Here is an 18,568-nt window from a genome sequence, read left to right on the forward strand (position 1 = left end):
AAAAAAAAAAAACTGGAATGGGCAGATTCTGAAGGATGCCAGAGTTTTTGCAAAAGGATGTAAGGTGCCAGGTAGGTTGGTGTTTTGTTCTGCCTGTCTGTGGAATGAGCACAAGCATTGGGACATAACTGAAAAGCTGGAGACCAGAAAGCAGATTACAGAGCTCACAATGGGCTATGATATTTTTGTGCGGGACAAGAGTTGAAGCTCTGCTCTTAATTTGAATCCCAACCTTTCAGGGAAGTGTTCTTTCTCCTGCATTCTTTTATGAACATTGGTTTCTGGATGTTCTTTTCCTGTTGAAACTGGGCTGTGCTGCTGTGTGTCTTGGCTTGTCTTAAAACTGCTTTCAAGTTCCTGCCTGAGTTTTCACTGATACACACTGGCATCAGAATAATCTTTGCATATCAATTTCAGGTTGGGTAAATGATGGCGGACATGGGGCTGGGGCTGATGTTATGGAAGGACAACCAGAAGGATAAAAGGGCCCCGGGGGACACTTGGAGACGAGCAAGCGGAGAGCATGCCAATGCTTGTATTTGGGGATTTGCTCTTGGGGCCTCAGTCTCTTGTCCCAACCACAGACACATCTGTTACCAACACTTCACCTGCTCTGGACTGCTTGGAGTGGAAAATATGAATTTTAATTAAGACACTGTTCAGAATCTATGCTTTCCTGCTTAAAAATTTTATAAAGTCAGTCAGAGACTTTTTTTTTACATAGATATGTGGTAAATAAATAAGTACACATGAAAGTAGAAAAAAAAAAAAAGCAATTAGCCAGGAAATCTCTCTGGTGTTTGCAACACAGTTCAGACTCTGGTTTTCTGGGCTTCCTTGTCCTCTTGAGGGAAAGATTATTACAGTATGTAGCATAACCTTGTTATCTCTCAATTTGTCTATCTTTTAAGTGGCACAGACCATGTGAAATCAAAGGACAGAAGCCCAGGAAGGAGGAGGAAGTGCACAGAACTCCAGCTGCACTGATTTCTCAGTCTGGACTTTTGTGGACGGTCCAGGGAAGGACATTCATGTCACAGGGATCTCTTGTACCCAAAGTGTCTAGATGACTTACGCCTTCCTTTTTGTAGACATTTCCTAATGTCTACTCTGTGCACTATGACTTTCAGTCCATTTAAATGAAAAGACAAAAGGTCCTGCCAGGGCTGAGGTAACGTAAAGTGGTTTTTGATACAAGGATCTTGGTCTACTTAGGAGAGTTCTGGCAATGTCTGAACACATTACTGTCACTATCCAGGGTGGGTGGTTTTCTCCTTCCCAGGACCTTAAGCAATGTTTTGACCCTGCTGGTTGTTAAAGCTGGGGTTGCGGTGGTGTTCTCTCTGATGTTGCCAAGTATACTACCATACGGAGAGCAATCTCCGTGACGAAAACATTTGACTCAGAAGGTCTTGACAAAGTTTGAGAAACCTTGGTCCAAGGGACAGGCAAGTCTTCACTAGAGTGAGGGATGGCTCTCAAGGGGGTGTCACCATGCCACTGTTGGAAGACTAGTAAACACCACTTAGTGGCTCAAAGAAATCTCAGAAGCTTTTCACTTAGAATGTTCCTCAGCCATTGACTTATTCCAGTTCTCATCTTCATGAGATTTTATCTTTCCCTGGAAGGATGGGAAAGTGAGGCCTCAGAGTTACACAGGCCACCCTCTGCTTTCTTACAGTACTCCCACCTTCCACAGCAGCATAGGCAGGGACAATCTGTGTGGATGATTTCTCCATAGCCTACTCGCTGACAAGTCCTGGCTCCCAGGGTTTCCTTGCTGTTAGTGGAAGGAGAAGATACACAGTTCGCCATGTGTAAGATTTGTCATATAGGTTGTGACGGAGCAGTGACACTATTAAGGAGGCTGAGACAAGGATCAGAAAGTGGTGACAGAATTTGTACTGAACTGGTTGGAGAAATACAAGCGGATGCAATATTTCTTTTTCTGGTTATAAAAGTAACACAGACATTGTCAAAAAAATTTCCCAAGTACAGAAACCTATAAAGAGGAAATAAAAATCGCCTGATTGCACTACTAGGGAATACCAACCACGTAAAGATTTTGAGAGAAACAAGGAAAAGAGGTGAACGAACATCAGGTTTTCTGAGACAATGAGCTACGGAGGTTTGAAGATGGTTTTGAGGACAGCAGAGTGTCCTGTGTGAACATGGGTGGTTTGAGATGACGCTCTTTGAGAATCCAGATAGCTGAGTCCCCATCCTTGCTCAGATGATATGGACAGTGGGAAGCAATCAGCTGGGCACTAGCTCAAGCCCTTCTTACCTTTAGGGCTCATGTGCAAAGCATCTGTGGTGCTCACCTTCAGAGATAGGAGAAGTGTCCTTCAGCTGAAAGAGAAGATGACTCATCTTAGTTCAAACATGACAAGGCAGGATATTTGTCATCCCTGGCTTCCTGTGCCACATAGCATGGCAGAACGCCCTCGCTTATAGCTCTCATTTTCTGAACTATTTTTTTTTTGGTAACCTCATTATGAAGTAATATCCATCTTAGAAAGAAGTTGCAACAATAAATTCCATCTATTGCACCCAGATAACCCAATTATTAATATGCTACTCATCATCCTGTATCTATTATATATGAAAATTACTTTTCCTCCAAGTCACTGAAAAGTAAGTCACAGTCATGAGCCTTCACTGTCCTAATTATTTGAGTTTATTTTCCTAAGAATAGGACATTCTTTTTTATAAACAGCGTGATTAAGTCAGAAAATACCCGTTGATTCAGCATCACTATACAATCTATAGGAGCTCCTAGGCCACTTTCACCAGTTGTGATTAAGTTGTAAAGAGTTTGATGTTGAGGTCCTAGATGGGATTTATCAATGAATGCTGACATGGCCTTGGTCGAGTTAGAGCTACCCACTTTTACTTGGAGCTTAGGTTGGACTCGCCCTCAGGGAGACAAAAATGTTTTGGCAAGAGAAAGCTTTTTAGGTTCACCTTCTTAGGCATCCTCCTGAATATTAACCTTCATCAGGCGATGAAAGGAGACAGAGACAGAGATCCACATTGGAGCACTGGACTGAAATCTCAAGGTCCAAATCAGGAGCAGAAGGAGAGCGAGCACGAGCAAGGAACTGAGGACCGCAAGGGATGCACCCACACACAACTCACCAAGGCCAGCTGGCCTGGGTCTGAAAAAGCATGGGATAAAACCGGACTCGCTGAACATAGCAGAAAATGAGGACTACTGAGAACTCAAGAACAATGGCAATGGGTTTTTGATCCTACTGCACGCACTGGCTTTGTGGGAGCCTAGGTAGTTTGGATGCTCACCTTACTAGACCTGGATGGAGGTGGGTGGTCCTTGGACTTCCCACAGGATAGGGAACTCTGACTGCTTTTCGGGCTGATGAGGGAGGGGGACTCGACTGGGGGGGGGAGGGAAATGGGAGATGGTGGGGGGGAGGAGGCAGAAATCTTTAATAAATAAATAAATTAATTAATTAAAAAAAGATACCATTCTGAAAAAAAAAAAGAGAAAGCTTTTTAGAGTGAGAAATGGACTGACTGCTCAGGGGAATGCAGGGTGAAGCCTTTCGTTCCCTGCCATGTCCCCTCCAGGTGTCCCAGCCCCAACCATAGCCCTGCTAGTATTTTTGACTCTAGGCTTGTATATGAAATTCCAGACTCTAGTTCTTGATTGGCCAGGGTTTAAAGGACACAGCACAAGTAACTGATGGAGATGCAGATCTCAGACTGGAAAAAAACTCTTTCAACATTTCAATACAAAACAGGCCTGAATATGCCAGAAGCTGCTTTTTAAACCTGGGTTTTAGGGCTGGGAAGATTGCTCAGTGGGTAAAGCCCCTGATGGGTGGCTGGCTGTGAGAGTGGGTTTCAGATCTCCAGCAGCCACGTAAATGCTGGCGAGGTGTGGCCCGCCTATGAACCCAGCAAACACGGGAGGTGAAGACGGATCCCTGTGACGAGCTGGCTGCCTACACCAGCCAACTCTAGCTAGATTGCGTAGGCTCACTTGAATTCTGGCTTCAAGCGGATGACATTGCCTTACTATGTAAGATACAGATAGAGGGAAGAGGACACTAGGCATCAGCCTCCCACCTCTGCATGCACATGGACGTGCATCTGCACACAAACAATTGCCACACACACAAACACACATACACATGTACACATGGATCACACATGCACACATGCAAAAACAAAACACCCCCTCCCCCAAACTGACTTTTCCTTTTGGACACAAATTCATAATTATTGTCCAGTTTGCTCTCACAATTCCAGGCAAAAGCCAACTGGTCACTGGAACCAGCCAAAAAGACTTTCAAATAATTTCTAAGCCTCCAAATGCCAGACTTCTAGAAATCGTTCCTTGAGGAAGCTGGCGTTTAATGTTCTTCATGCTACCTCAACAAGCAGAGAAGGGAGTGACTGGCAGCATACCCGTTGTAGCCCCAGTGTCTTCGTAACTCTGAAACCCTCACACACACAATCACTACTTTGTCAACATTGCTGCTTTGATTGGGCAGCTGAACTGTGTTTGCAATCAAAGCCTGCAATATGATGAAAGCTATTTGAGCAAAAGATGTTCATCCACAAGACGTTTGGTAATGAGGTGTCTGGTGAACCCACAGCGTGTGACACAGATGTCTGGGGCAGGCTTCCTGGAAGTAAGTCACCAGATTTTTTTCCATAAGGTACAGTGACACCGCATCTTCATTTAAAAAACTCTTCAATATTCTAGGGTGCGTATTTTACATTCTGCGAATTATTTTAGCTGTCTTTGATAATGTCCTAACTCTGTTCAGAACAGCCCCTGCTCCTCTCCGTTCCCATTTATACTCTGCTTGAATGAAATGAAATGAAACCTATACTCTGCTTATACTCTTGTTGGAAATCCCGAGGGGTTAGCTGAGGCTGGAGAAAGGCCCAGACGCAGCAGGACACAGGTCAGAGGCTACATGAACGCGAACAGTCTGAAATACTATAGGGTAGTAATGAGGGCTTTTGGAGCACAGTGGCATCAAGGGAATTTGTAGTTCCAGCAGCCCCCAAAGGTGTTTATTGAATGGTGGGTACTGGGCTCTCATCTTGCTCTCCTATTATTCATTGCCATGTATTAAAAGTTTGGCATGCCACTTATCAATGGTCAATCTCTGTCCTGTTTCCACACTCATTCTCTTCCTATTCTGGGCTAGATGGTTCTGCCTGCTGGGCTCCCTTGCCTTCACCTTCAGGGAGAGTTCAAGTGTATCAGGCAGAAAATGGGAAATGGGCATGTCAGGGTATTCTTTCCTTCCCACATCTACCTGTCCTGTGTCGTAGGGGTGCTATAGCTCTGTAGGCACGTCATTTAGTAGGGCAGCCCTTCCTCTATGACTCTGCCTGTCACTGAGCCCCAGAAGATCATCCTTTCTCACTTCCGTCTGTGCAGAAGAGTGGTGGCTGTTTCCCTTATTCTCTCAGCCTTGCCCACAAGAATGCTGTGTAGTCTCATTGATCTCTCTTAAAAGCCTGGCTTATCTGTTGCTGTATGACCATGATGGAAATATTATGCAGAAAGCATCCTCCCATTTCTGTGTCATGGAATAATTTGAGGAGTATTAGGTTTTTCACTGAAGGCCTGGTAGAATTTGGCACTGAATCCACCTGGCCTTGGGCTCTTTTCAATTGGGAGTTTTTTAATTACTCTTTCTATTCCACTAGTGGACATTAATCAATGGAATAGAATTTAGGATGCATACATAACTCCTCACATCCACGAAAACCTTATTTATTTACCTATTTATTTATTTTTACAAAGAATCCAAAAATACACACTGGAGAAAAGACAACATCTTCAACAAATGGTACTGGTTAAACAAGATATATAACTGCATGCGGAAGAATGAAAATAAATCCATATCTATTGCCCTGCACAAAACTCAACTCCAAATGGCTGAAAAACCTCAGCACAAGACCAAATACACTGAATATGATAGAAGAGGAAGTGGGGAATAGGCTTGAACTCATTGGCACAGGAAAGGACTTTCTGAACAGGATCCTGATAGTACAGGCATTAAGACCAATAGTTCATAAATGGGGCTTCATGAAGTTAAAACATTTCTGTGCAGTAGGCAGCATCATTTGGTTAAACAGGAGCTAGAGAATGGAAGAAACTTTATTGATTATTCAACTGACAGAGGATTAGTGTCTGGAATATACAAAGAACTAAAAAACTCAGCATTAATAAAACAAATAATCCAATTAAAACACGGGATATAGAAATAGAGAGTTCTCAAAAGATGAAACACAAATAACTGAGAAACTATTTTGAAATTTCCTCTCACCCCAGTCAAGATGGCCAAGATAAATAAAACAAATGGCAGCAGTTGCTGGCAAGGGTAGAGAAAAAGGGCAATAGTTATTTACTGCTGGTAGGAATGAAAACTTGTACAGCCACTATGGAAATCAGCATGGCAGTTTTTCCAAAAGCTGAAATTTGATCTACCTCAAGATATAGCTCTACCACTCTTGGGCATATACACAAAGGACTCTATATTTTACTACAAAGATACTTGCTCTTCCATGTTCATTGCTGCTCTATTCATAAAATCCAAAAATTGGAAATAACCTAGATGTCCATCAACTGATGAATGGATAATATAAATGTAGTACATTTATATAATGAAATATTATTCAGCTGTTAAGAAAAATGAAATTATGAAATTTGCAGGTAAGTGGATGAACTAGAAACAATCATCCCAAATGAGGTAACGAAGACTCAGAAAGACAAATATTACATGTTTTATCTTATATGTGGATGTCAGCTTTTAAGCTTTAGATATATCTGTTTCAATCAGAATAACCACAAAGGTTAAACAGCTAGTAAGGGACTAGAGTGGAGGAGGAGGCGATCTTCCAACAACCAGGGATGGGAAAATAAATGTGTTGTTATAAAGCAATGAAGGGGAAATTAGAATAGGAGGATTAAATGGGAGGGAGATAGGTGGTAGAGCAGAGGAAGGAATATGGGAAGGGACAACTGATACTAAAGTCTCTTGAAAAGCCACAAAACCCACTCCTGTGGAAGCTTCCTAAAACATATACATGTATAAATGAAGTTATCATATAATGGGAAGGACAATGTCCCAACAGGATATCATATGGTACTAAGTAAAACCCATAACAAGGAATCGATTATATCTCTTTGAGTCATTGTCCAAAGCAGCTGTACAGACCACCTCCAAACATTGCAAGCTATTGCCAATAATATTGGCTACCTTCCACAGCCTGACTGTAATACAGTAGTACTAAAGACACCACATACTTATTGCCTCAAACATGGAGAAATCAAGCTCATGCTCAACTAGAACCTCCAACTCTCTTGATTAACATTCATAATGCTGGAAGGTATTACACATGCCACCAGAAGAGAAAGTAACCATCAGTCTCAGCCAGGTATGATCCCTGAGAGTTGTCATAGCAACCTCTCTGCAAGTATTGTACCCACTGGTACAATACTAGCATCAATGTTATTGGAGTAGCCAACCATACTTTCATAAGATTTAAGCCCTGCTCTATGAGATGGAACCCATGCCTGGCACTGATAATGAGATCAAGAATCTGAGACAAGATAGGTCATGGGTCTGGGGGAAGCCTAGATGAACATAGCAATAAAAGGACTCCCAATGTTATATCTAGACCATGGAACCCTCATTAGAGAACTTCTTTCAGTAGATGGAAATTAACTCAGAGACCTACAACTGGACAGTGTGTATAGAGTGAAAGATTACAAAGCACTCAGCCCTAAATGGAGCGTCTATATAACACCCCCTCCTCTCAAGGATCGGGGTCAGTGTGTAAGAGGAGACAGAATTTAAAAGCCATAGGTGTTATGACCTGATGTTGACTTGTTTTGTCCTTTTAAGAGACAATCCCCTCCCACTTCCCTCTTCCACTAAGGCAAGCCTATCTTCCTTTCTCTTCCAAACTGCAAGCTCTCTCTCTCTGCCCTTCTCTTTGGAAGCTGCGGTCTCCTCTTCTCTCCCTTCCCCCTCTCTCTGTGTTTCTCTCTGTCTCTCTCTCTGTCTCTCTGTCTCTCTCTCTCTCTCGTTCCCTCTCTCCCCTTCCCCTTTTCTTCCATAACCCACTAAGTAAATATCACTCTGCATAGCATGCCTACCCTTCTCTGTCTCTCACCCATGGCTCCTCTTGGGACCAGCTGCCCCATGGACCTGCCGAGGTCTCTCAACCTGTGCCTCCTACCAGACTGGGACCCACAAAGGCCTCGGGTCCAGCTGCGGCCAGCCCTGAGGAACTCTACTGTTTTATCTAAACCATTACAATTGGTGGATGACTCCAAGGATAGAGCATCTTCCAAATCTAACGAGACTGATGCACAGGTGAGCTCACAGAGATCATGATTGTATGCACAAGACTTGAACATATTTGAGCAGGACAAAATCAAAGGATGGAGAAAGAGAAGTGGTCATACAGCCCTATCCCCAGCAAGAAGATATTTGCAATTGATAGTTACTGGGCAAGGAAAATTCCCTTTTTTCAACGTAGTAATATGGGGTGTATCAACCACACTCTAGGGCCGGTCCCATGCTCAAGAATTGTGGGACAACACAAAAAGGACTCCATGTTCTTTTTATTGTTTTGTGTGGGTGCATTTGTTTCCAAAGCCAGAGGAAAAAAATGAGATAGAGTGGTTAGAAAAGAGGGGTTTAGGGAGGGGTTGGGGAAGGAATAGGACAAAATAAATACATTGAGTAAATTGTAAATCCTGGTCTCCGGCCTCCATTTTTGGAGGCCCTGCCCCTGTGCGCTGTGAACCTTGACCCCCTTCCCAGAAAAAGTCAAAATCACTCACCCAGGCTATTTAAACTGCCCCCTTCTCCCACCCTGGCGTGTTGGCTTTCTGGTTCCCTGGCCACCTGAGACCGCAGGTGTCCAATTAAACCTGGATATCTTTTAATTTAGTCTGATTTGATTTGATTGGGATTATTTTGTGTCGGCAGAGAGCTCGTGTTAGAAAATATTCCTAACATAAATTTTTAAACATCCAGCCATCTGTTATCTCCAGGAAATGATGACAGCACGTGCGCTCTCTCTCCACCTCCATCTGAGTAGTCAGTGTTGAAGACCAGCCCGGCCCCAGTGTTAGAAGTAGGTATGAGGCACAGAGAGGTGAAAGTGTGAACACATTAGTGTCTCCATTAGGCCCCACCTGTAGCCCTGTGTTTAAATCACTTGCTTCTCAATATAAGAGTCGACACATCGTAAAGGAGCGTCTGTCACGAAGCAAGCAAGTCAAGAATCTCACGTTTTCAAGAGCACAGAACTCACAGCCGCAGTCTTTATGTAATGAACGGATGAGGTTGTGCCTGGAAATCTGCCATAAGTCAGAGGTAATGAAGGCGTCAAGTATTTCTGGTCTACCCAGAGCTGCCGGTGCCATTGTAACTGATGAATTCACCAAAGCCGTGCCTTATCTATTGACATTAGCTCAAGTTTAGGCTTCAGTTGATAAATTTTCAGATATGCTCAGAAAATAAGTGAGGCTTCAAGGGTTCTGGCAACAGATCTGGTCACTCATACCAATCTGTAAACACAAAGGTCTTGAAGGAAGAAAATGTAAGTCCATCCAAGAAATCATGTGGGGCCCACTCTTGGTGAGTAGCTGGGTCTGAGCTCCACAGACTGAAGCAGAGGGAACAGTGGGGCAGCCAGTCCCACACAAAATTAACACAGGAATAAAACAAGAAAATCTGATGCTTGATGAAATTCTTTTTTTTTTCTGTTCCTGAGATACAGAAACACAAAGAGCATCAGTCCTAGCTCCCACTTTTGAGTAACAAATCTCAATATTAATGACAGCTACAGATAGAAAATTTTGACCCATATGTGGCAGATGCAAACCCAAAAACCTTGGCTAAGGGAATGGGCCTTGTTGGACCAAAAGGAAAATCTCAAATCTTCATGGGACTGATTGAAAGAGGGCTTGAAAGAGTCAAATAAGGTACAGCCAGTTCAGACGTCAGGTCCAACAGGCAACAGGCAAATGCTGACTGGGAATGGGAGACTTGGCCCAAAGGTCAGGGGCTAACTAACCAGTCCAGAGGGGGAAGTGAAGGAGTCCAGGATTCTGTTTGTGTTTTACTGGTGCCAGCTAGCTCCAAGGGGTTGGTGCGGTTGTGGGGGGCCCAGTTAAAGGCACAGAGTAGGAACTGATTACGACCCCACGTCTCTTTTCATTAGTGTATTACAAAATGATTTTCAGATTAGTGAGCCTGAGGGCATCCACATAATCCTATTTTCTAAAAGATGACTAGAAAACAGAAAGAAAGAAAATAATTTGTTAACATTGATTGACTGCCAGTCACTATTTCTAACCACTCGAACACATGATTTTTGTCTAATCTCCGTAAGTACATTTGGAGAACCAAGCTTCTTAATAGAGAACTAATTAAAAAAAAATGATTAAAATATAAGTGTCATTTTGGAGAGAACCTTTAAAAATCCATCATGGAAAATAAGCCATAGTCAGTCATTCATTTGTTCACCAACATACTTACTCAGCCAATAGTTATTGATTATCTGAAAATTGTTGGGTGGTATCTGCAGATCCTCAGGTAAGTTAATTGCTTTCTCTGTTTACTGTCCTCTACTCAAGAATCCACTCAGCTCCACACAATGCTTAGCCTTTCAGGATGGGACATTAAAAGCATTTGTTAGCTTTAAATTACATTGTAGTTTATAATAAATCGCTACTTAATGTGTAGTCTTCAATTACACATTCCCACTCCTGTCAGATGATTTATATTTAAGATGCTGTAGTGGTGCAAACCCACCCAAGTTTCTACCAAACTTCTCTGTCATTTTAACTGAGTTTTTTTTTTCCTTTTCAAGTTTTAAGAGTGGCAGCTATAAATAGGGCATCTGTATCATGTGCATCTCCCCGCTCCAGGAACCAGGAAAGAATGATACTAAGAGTCAGACGTCAAAGAGGATCAGAGCAAAACAATGTGTTTTGGGCAAGAGATAACGATTGTGCTTATGAGCTCACAGAAACTGTAGTTATGCGCCAGTCAACATTCCAGCACAGAGGGAGGTTCGTGAACTCCCACCACTGCGTGAAGAGCTATTGATAGTTGATGGCCCCTGGGGCAGGGAGAACCAGTTTTCATTCAAGGTGTGGCCTTTGGTGGGTAGAGCATGCTCTGGGGTCACACATAGGCAGCAGACATTACATTAGTTGGGTTATAAAAACAAAAGGAGGACATGAAGTTGGGAGTAGTTGGGGAGTGGGTGAGTAGAGCTGGGAGGGGTTATGGATAGGAGTCAGGAATGACATGATCAAAGTACATTGTATGCAAGTGTGCTATTAAAAAACTAACAAAATATTCTTATTTAGAATACAGTTATAAATTATACTGATTTAGAACAATGGCAAGAGTGGGTTCTCTTCTAGGGTCTAGCCATGTGTATAGTTCACTATGTTTCCAGTACTAGGAGGCATGAGTTCCCTCCTATTAAGTAGGCCTTAAGTCCAATTAGGTCACTGTTGATTACTCTCAAAATAACAGTTCCACTATTATACCATTGGAGATATCTAGCCAGGTTGGTCATTGTTGTGGTTTGTAGGTTTTATAGCTGGGTAAGAACATTAACTTCTTTTCTCCCTTGGCAACTTACATGTGACTTTCTAGTATCATGAGAACTAGTCCTTGGGAACAAGGCATTTAGGTCAGATTCAGCTCGATGTGTCTGTATCTGAAGTATGTGGTGTCTTCAAAAATGGAATCATGCTGTCAAGTTCTGAGAGGCAACCAAGGGTCATGGCAATGGTTCATGTTGTTTTATACACACAGATAAGTGTAGCTTTTACCCCTTGTCAAAGAAGCCTCTTTTTGTAGCAGGTAGAGGCCACCACGGTGATTCACAGCTGGTCAAAATATAGCGAGTAAGTGACTGGGAGGTGTCCAGCCCTAACTGGTACATCTACAATACAACCTTTATGCCTAAGTGAATGTGTGTGAATATTGCACAAGGTGGACTGGAAAGAATGTAAGAGCCAGAGGATCAGGGTTACCTGCTGCTAGGTAATATTTTCTAGATATAGCAGGGCTGCTCCCTCCCATGAAATAGCAACAGTGTGGTTGCCTAAAGAAGGCCTAGGTAATGACAAGGCCAGTCCACATGAGTAGGAGAAATTTCCCAAGCTTCCACCCTAGAGAAAGAGTTTTTGACAGTCATTTCTGCTTAGGAAAAATCACACTTCTCTAGGGAGGTGCCCCTGATACGTTATTCAAGCCCAACTGGTCAAACCTAATTCTATGCACATAAAAGCAACATTGAGTGGGCTCAGGAGGTGGTATACAAACACATATGCATATATGTGTAGCAATAATCATAGACCTTAGAGGGAGTTGGAGTGTGGGAAGAATTGAAGGAAGGAAAGAGTAGGGAGGAAATCTTGGAAATACAGTACTAATATATGCATTTTTGAACAATTTTTAAAATTAAGATGTTAAAAAATTATAAGAGTTGGATACAATTTCTCACAGGAAAAGGAGGAGATATAGAAATATAGAAGACCAGAAGGAGCTGAAGGTAGGAAGATAACATATTCTCAGGAACTTTGGGTGTTGTCCTGAGTTCATTCAAGATGGCTACTATACTCAAAGGTATGAGAAGATACAGTATATCCCCGGCCTTACGTTTTGCAGTTCTAGAGACTGGGCAGTCCAGATCAGACTCTATTTTCCCCAGTCAGTGAAAGCCCTGTGACTGAATTATCCAGTGGTCAAAGGAGAAAGTTGAAGACAGTGCATGTCAGAGAAAACGGGAGAGGGGAGAGGGAACCCACTAGAGAGTGAATAAGAAAGGGGGCAGGACTTGTTCTTATAAGTAAGCTTTTGTGAGGGATGACCTGATTGCTTCTTAGTAGGCTCTGTTTTCTGCCTCCCAACAGAAACACACTGAGAATTAATTACCCAACATTTGAGCTTTTGGGGCACACATCGAAATCACTGTACCCTCAAATCAGTGGAAAATGCATGTGGGCAGATTTGAGTTCACATTCTATTTGTCTGCCTCTGGGAAGAACGAGAATAACTTTTTTTTTTTTTTTTTTTTTTTTTTTTTTTTTTTTTGCTGGGCAGAATAACTTTTTTATCATTATGGTGATTCACGAAGATAAGGACCACTCTAAAAAAGGATGTTCCTTGTCTCCGTAGATGTGTATGCAGAGCTTCTTGGACTGTTACAAAGGGTTTGGGCTGAGTAAAGAGGACTCGTTAAGGAGATGTTCAGCTCTGGGGATGCTCTGCTTCTCGGACACTGGAGAGACTTAAAATTTATTCTGCTCTTATAACTTCTTCTCCCAAATTTGGGTACTTTTGCAATAAACTGCTGGGGAAAATTCACGGCTCTTTCCAGTTACTCATACCTTGTCCAAATTCTTAAATTTGCTTCATTCCAAGAAGTTCTTAATGTGACTTCTTAAGAAAATACCCATTCTACCTCCTGCTTTTGGTAGAGTATACCTTTAACTACAGCTCTTGGGAGGCAGAGGCAGAGGCAGGCAGATTTCTGAGTTTGAGGCCAGCCTGGTCTACATAGAGTTCCAGGACAGCCAGAGCTACACAGAGAAACCCTGTCTCAAAAAGCAAAACAAAAACAATATGTTTTTGCAATTATAAAATAATTACAGCATTTCCTCCTTCCTTTGCCTTTCTCCAAGCCCTCCCATTTAATCCCATCACTTTTTCAAATTCATGGCCTCTTTATCTTTAATTGTTGCTCCACATTCTACTCTTGATAAACATTAAGATGTGGTGTATGAGGTCCTTCTGTTTATATGTTGCTTTCATTGGTTAATCAATAAAGAATCTGTTTGGCCTGATAGGACAGAACTTAGGTAGGCAGAGAATACAGAACTGAATTCTGGGAGGAAGAAAGCAGAGTCAGAGAGCTGCCATGGAGATGCCAGGTCAGACATGCTAAATCTTTCCTGGTAAGCCATGGCCTCGTTATAAACACAATTTAATAGAAATGGGTTAAATAAAGATATGAGTGTTAGCCAACAGGAGGCTAGAGCTAATGGCCAAGCAGTGTTTTAATTAATACAGTTTCTGTGTGATTATTTCAGGTGAAAGCTAGCCGGGAAACCTGAAGCGAACAAAGGGCCATCCTCCTTTTGTAACAAAGATGGGAATTTCTTTGGAAAGCAGAGTTGAAAACAAAGTTGGGAATGTCACACTGTAACTCAAGTAGGTCTTCCCAGCCTGCACATTATCAGAAGTATGCTAGTATTTTCTGAGCAATGCTTTCCACACGGTAGCTTTAACAGGAGCCTCTAGGCATGTCGGCCTTCTCAAAGGGTGGTAGCTTTAATGAGAGAAGGGATGTTGGAAGTGACTTGCGACAAGGAAATACCAAAAGGGTCATAACGTTTTCTTATTGTTATAACCTGCCTGAAGTCACAGAACTGGTTATTACAAAGCCATTAAATCCTTTTGAGGGTGAATTTTAAGTAAATAAAGAGGACTTGTGCTGATATTTAGAAAGAACCAAAGTCCAGGTAGCCTTGATTGACTAAAAGGCGATGTCACAATCTACAGCTGGATTATATAAACAAGAGAGTAACTAAACAGCTTAAAATGTGTGTGTGTGTGGGGGGGGGGAGGTTGTTCCAGTCCAGTGAATAACTGCAACATGAATGTGGTTCTTTGGAAATTGGCAGTGGTCATCTTAACCAGGGTGGCCATGGGTTGGGCATGGTAATGAGATGACCACTAGCAGTGGACCTGAACAGAATGGCTCTCTGTTTATTTTTGCGAGAGGCCATGAGTGTAAGTCCACTTCTCAGATAAAGTGAGGAACATTTACAAGCTGGGGCTCTCCTGCTAATGTGGAGAAAGCAGAAGAGCTAGCAAGAAGAATTAGCAAGCTTCTAAGTGATAACAGATATTTTTCTAGGAAGCCCAAGGAATTGATTTAAAAAATCTGGGAGCACTGAAGCTGCAGCTCTAGTGGCCCAGCGCATGCTTAGTGTGTGTGAGGTACTAGATCCCACCTCCAGATGCAGGAAACCCTGACCTCGAAGAAAATTAATTCCCCGTTGATTGCAATATTAAAACCATTATTACCTATTACCTCCCCCTGTTCTTTAAATTCCCATGAGGTTTATAAAAAGTTACATTTTAAGAGTTGGAAGTCACTAAATTCCATCCTCGAGGAAAGAACAATGCTCTTCTGATTAATACAAAGAATTGTTATGGTCATGGTGATCTGAACTGAGAACATCCCATCTTTACCTGGAAATGTAAGTGAGTGAATATTTTCTAGTCTTAGTATCCAAGGTTTAGGATTATTTAGGATTAGTAGCCAAAACGTTTTCATCTTTTCTGCTGCGTAATAAGGGAGCCTATTTCGGAGGGACTGCTAGTGGGGAGATTTGTTTTCGTTTCCTTACTACTCTTGTCCCATTAGGGAGCATCGGAATGTTATTTCTTTAGGGTTTTTGAATGGTTTTTCCCTCTTGGGGCAACACTGTTAAAGAGCATCTTGGAGCAATAAATTAGTAGCTGTGTCAATGCTGACATCCCTTTTCCAATCTAGCTGTTTATTTCACTCTCTGATGTCTTTTTGTTTTGCTTTGTTTTTTTGAGACAGGGTTTCTCTGTGTAGCTTTGGAGCCTGTCCTGGAACTTGCTCTGTAGAGCAGGCTGGCCTTGAACATACAGAGATCTGCCTACCTCTGCCTCCTTAGAGCTGGGATTAAAGGCAGGTGCCGCCACTGCCTGGCATGATGTTGCCCCTTAAAGGGGTAGTTGAACTTACAGTATGATAAGCTGTACTTTGGTTTGTTCTTTTGTGTTCCAGGTTAATTCAAAAGTGCTCCTGATGGTGAGGGTGGCGGTGATGACTGTCTTACACTGCTAACTCAAGACCCGAGATAACAGGGGCATAATACCAACTCCTCAGCCAGTAGAAATGAAGCAGTATACTCAGGGTGCTGGTGTTTTCCTTTTTGCCTGTGAGCGCTGTGCCCAGTTATTGATTGTCCTTATAAACTCGGGGTCCAGTTCTTCCATCCTGGGGAGATAGAGATCAGCTAACTTGCTTTGCTTTGGGGTGTTTTCAGTCTCAAGTTTGTTTCAACAGCTTCATTTCGGGTTCTCATTTCCCCTCAGGGGTTTTGTGGCATAATTTTCTAAAGTGGTGCAATTGAATCAAATTTTTATTTTTTATTTTTAAAGAAACCAAATGTTTCTTTTTCTTTGAGCATATTGTCGTAGTTGTATGCTGTATGTTTGTTGTGTTATATGCAGTCAGCAAGGTCCAGTGGATGTGACCAGGGTTTGACTCCATCTGAAAGTTGCATGAATAGAACCTGGATAACCTGTGTTATAATACAATGTGTAAACCTGCATAACCTTGACAACCATGTGACCTTGAGTGAGGCAGTTGTTCCTTAATCTTTAAAGTTGGAATGCATACAACCATCTCTTTGTGTTGTTGTGAGGTTGTTGCATAATGTACAAGAAACCAATTAATCATAATCCCTGATAGCACATTTATCAAGCATCAGGAATTATAGAAGCTACGAAATAGGAATTAAATCATCTTCATTTGATGATAAGAACAAGAGACCAACAAGTTAAGTACTATTTAATGCTCTAAAGACAAGAAGCAGTCATATTAGGTTTCTAGAACTTTCAACTGGCCTCTGTTGTCTACATACAAATAATAGACATGAAGGGTTTGTTCATCTTAAGGAAGAACATTCTAATTAGGGATTCTGGGAGAATCTTCAGACCTTTAAAAGCCTCTTTGCTCCATATACCTTGTCTTTTCTGTGTTTCCTTATTTACACTCAGCCTATGAGAAGATGAAGTCAAAGTTACAGTGTTATGTATTTAGTAGATCCTGATAGACAACTGTAGAGCCTGGCAGAACATCCAGTAACAGATGTTTCAGTTGGGCACACAAAGGCAGAATCTGGGTCCTACATACAGGCCAGTTAAACAAACAAACAAATAAAGGCCCTGAAATCTCTCTGCACATTGTAGAAATATTTCATTACAAGGGAAAGTGAAGAAATTGTCTAAGACTCCTCGATTAAGATAGTTGAAAACCACAGATACACCTGTCAAAATCTTTTATTTTGTTTTGTTTTGTTTTTGAGAAAGGGTTTCTCTGTGTAACAGCCCTGATGGTTCTGGAACTAGCTCTTGTAGACCAGGCCAGCCTCTGGCCTAGAACTCACAGAGATTCGCCTACCTCTGCCTCCAGAGTGCTGAGATTAAAGGCGTCCACCACCCAGCGTAATCTTATTCATGCTACTATCTTTAGGTAATCTTGTAAGCATTCAGTCTTCAAAAACATAAACAGAAATTACTTTTGCTAGTGACAGCATGGCACACACACATAGACACACACACACAATCATATAGACCAGTAGAATTAAGGATCTGAAATAAACCCACGTAGCTACAGTTTTGACAAATTTCCCCTAAGAGAGAGCCTCCGTAACAAGGGTGCTGGCAAAGCCGAATATTCACTTGGAGAAGCAGAGAAGAATGAAATTAGATCTATGTCTCCAGTCATGCATAGAAATCAATTCAAAATGGAGCAAGACTTTAACTGTAACTTGAATGCTGAATTTATTGTAGAAAATATAAAGGAAATATTTCAAGATCTAGGAAGGGAAGAAACTTATGGGGGAAAATCCAGCAGCATAGGCAAGTATGTGTTGATTGTCACAGGCAGGGCGTTGTACACTAAGGAGAATGGAGAGAGTAGGGAAATGAGTTGTTGCTTCTAATGTACACACTTTGACTTGTTAATAGGGCCTAAAATTATATTGTAGTGACAGTTGCGTAAATGTATATATACATAAAACCCATTGAAACATGTATTTTAAACATGAACTTTAAGGCATGTACATTATATCACAATGAGACTGTTAAAAAAAGTCTTCATCAGGTAATACAATACAGATCTGGAACAGAAACTGGTAGGTAGGCAAGAAGAGGCGAATGCCATCAAGGTAGCAGATGTACACATACGAGACCGTCACAAATCCCTGGTTTTGTATCAATAAAAAGTGAAGGCAATGTAAAAAGCAGCCTGTCATTCCACTGCTTACTTGCAAATGTGGTAAAGCCTTTCACCCATGTTTAGCAGACCTGTTTTGAATAGGCAACAATAAATAAGAAGCTACTTTCTATAATCACCCTGACCCTGAGACTTCATATTAATCTGGCCCCACTTCTTTACTTTCTAATCTATCCATCAAGCATTTTCTGGGAGAGGTTGGCATCCAAGAGATGAATGACTCTCTTCTTCCTAAGTCTACTTCTCAAGCTAAACCAAACCTGCCTCTGTTTTTGGTTATTACTAGTTATGGTAGTTTGAATGTAATTGGCCCCCACATGCTCATAGGGAGTGGCATTATTAGGAGGTGTGGCTTTGTTGGGTAGGTATGGTCTTGTTGGAGGAAGCATGTCACCGTGGAGGCGGGCTTTGAGGTCTCATATATGCTTAAGCCATGCCCAGCATCTCAGTTTGCTTCCTGTCA

General features: G+C 41.9%; 1 protein-coding gene across 6 annotated transcripts in view; it reads right to left on the minus strand.

Annotated features, from left to right (window-relative positions):
• Positions 1 to 18,568, minus strand: part of Prlr (prolactin receptor) — a 172,767-nt gene that overhangs the window by 53,428 nt on the left and 100,771 nt on the right. For 5 of the 6 annotated variants that reach the window (XM_057789685.1, XM_057789687.1, XM_057789686.1 and 2 more), the window contains exon 2: positions 2,325 to 2,352. The gene's annotated coding sequence lies outside the window, so the exon portion shown is untranslated. Of the gene's footprint in view, positions 1 to 2,287; positions 2,353 to 18,568 lie in introns of all 6 variants that reach the window. The other variant, XM_057789682.1, reaches the window with a different exon arrangement.

The sequence above is a fragment of the Chionomys nivalis genome, chromosome 15, assembly GCF_950005125.1.
Source record: "Chionomys nivalis chromosome 15, mChiNiv1.1, whole genome shotgun sequence".
NCBI classification, from domain to species: domain Eukaryota; kingdom Metazoa; phylum Chordata; class Mammalia; order Rodentia; family Cricetidae; genus Chionomys; species Chionomys nivalis.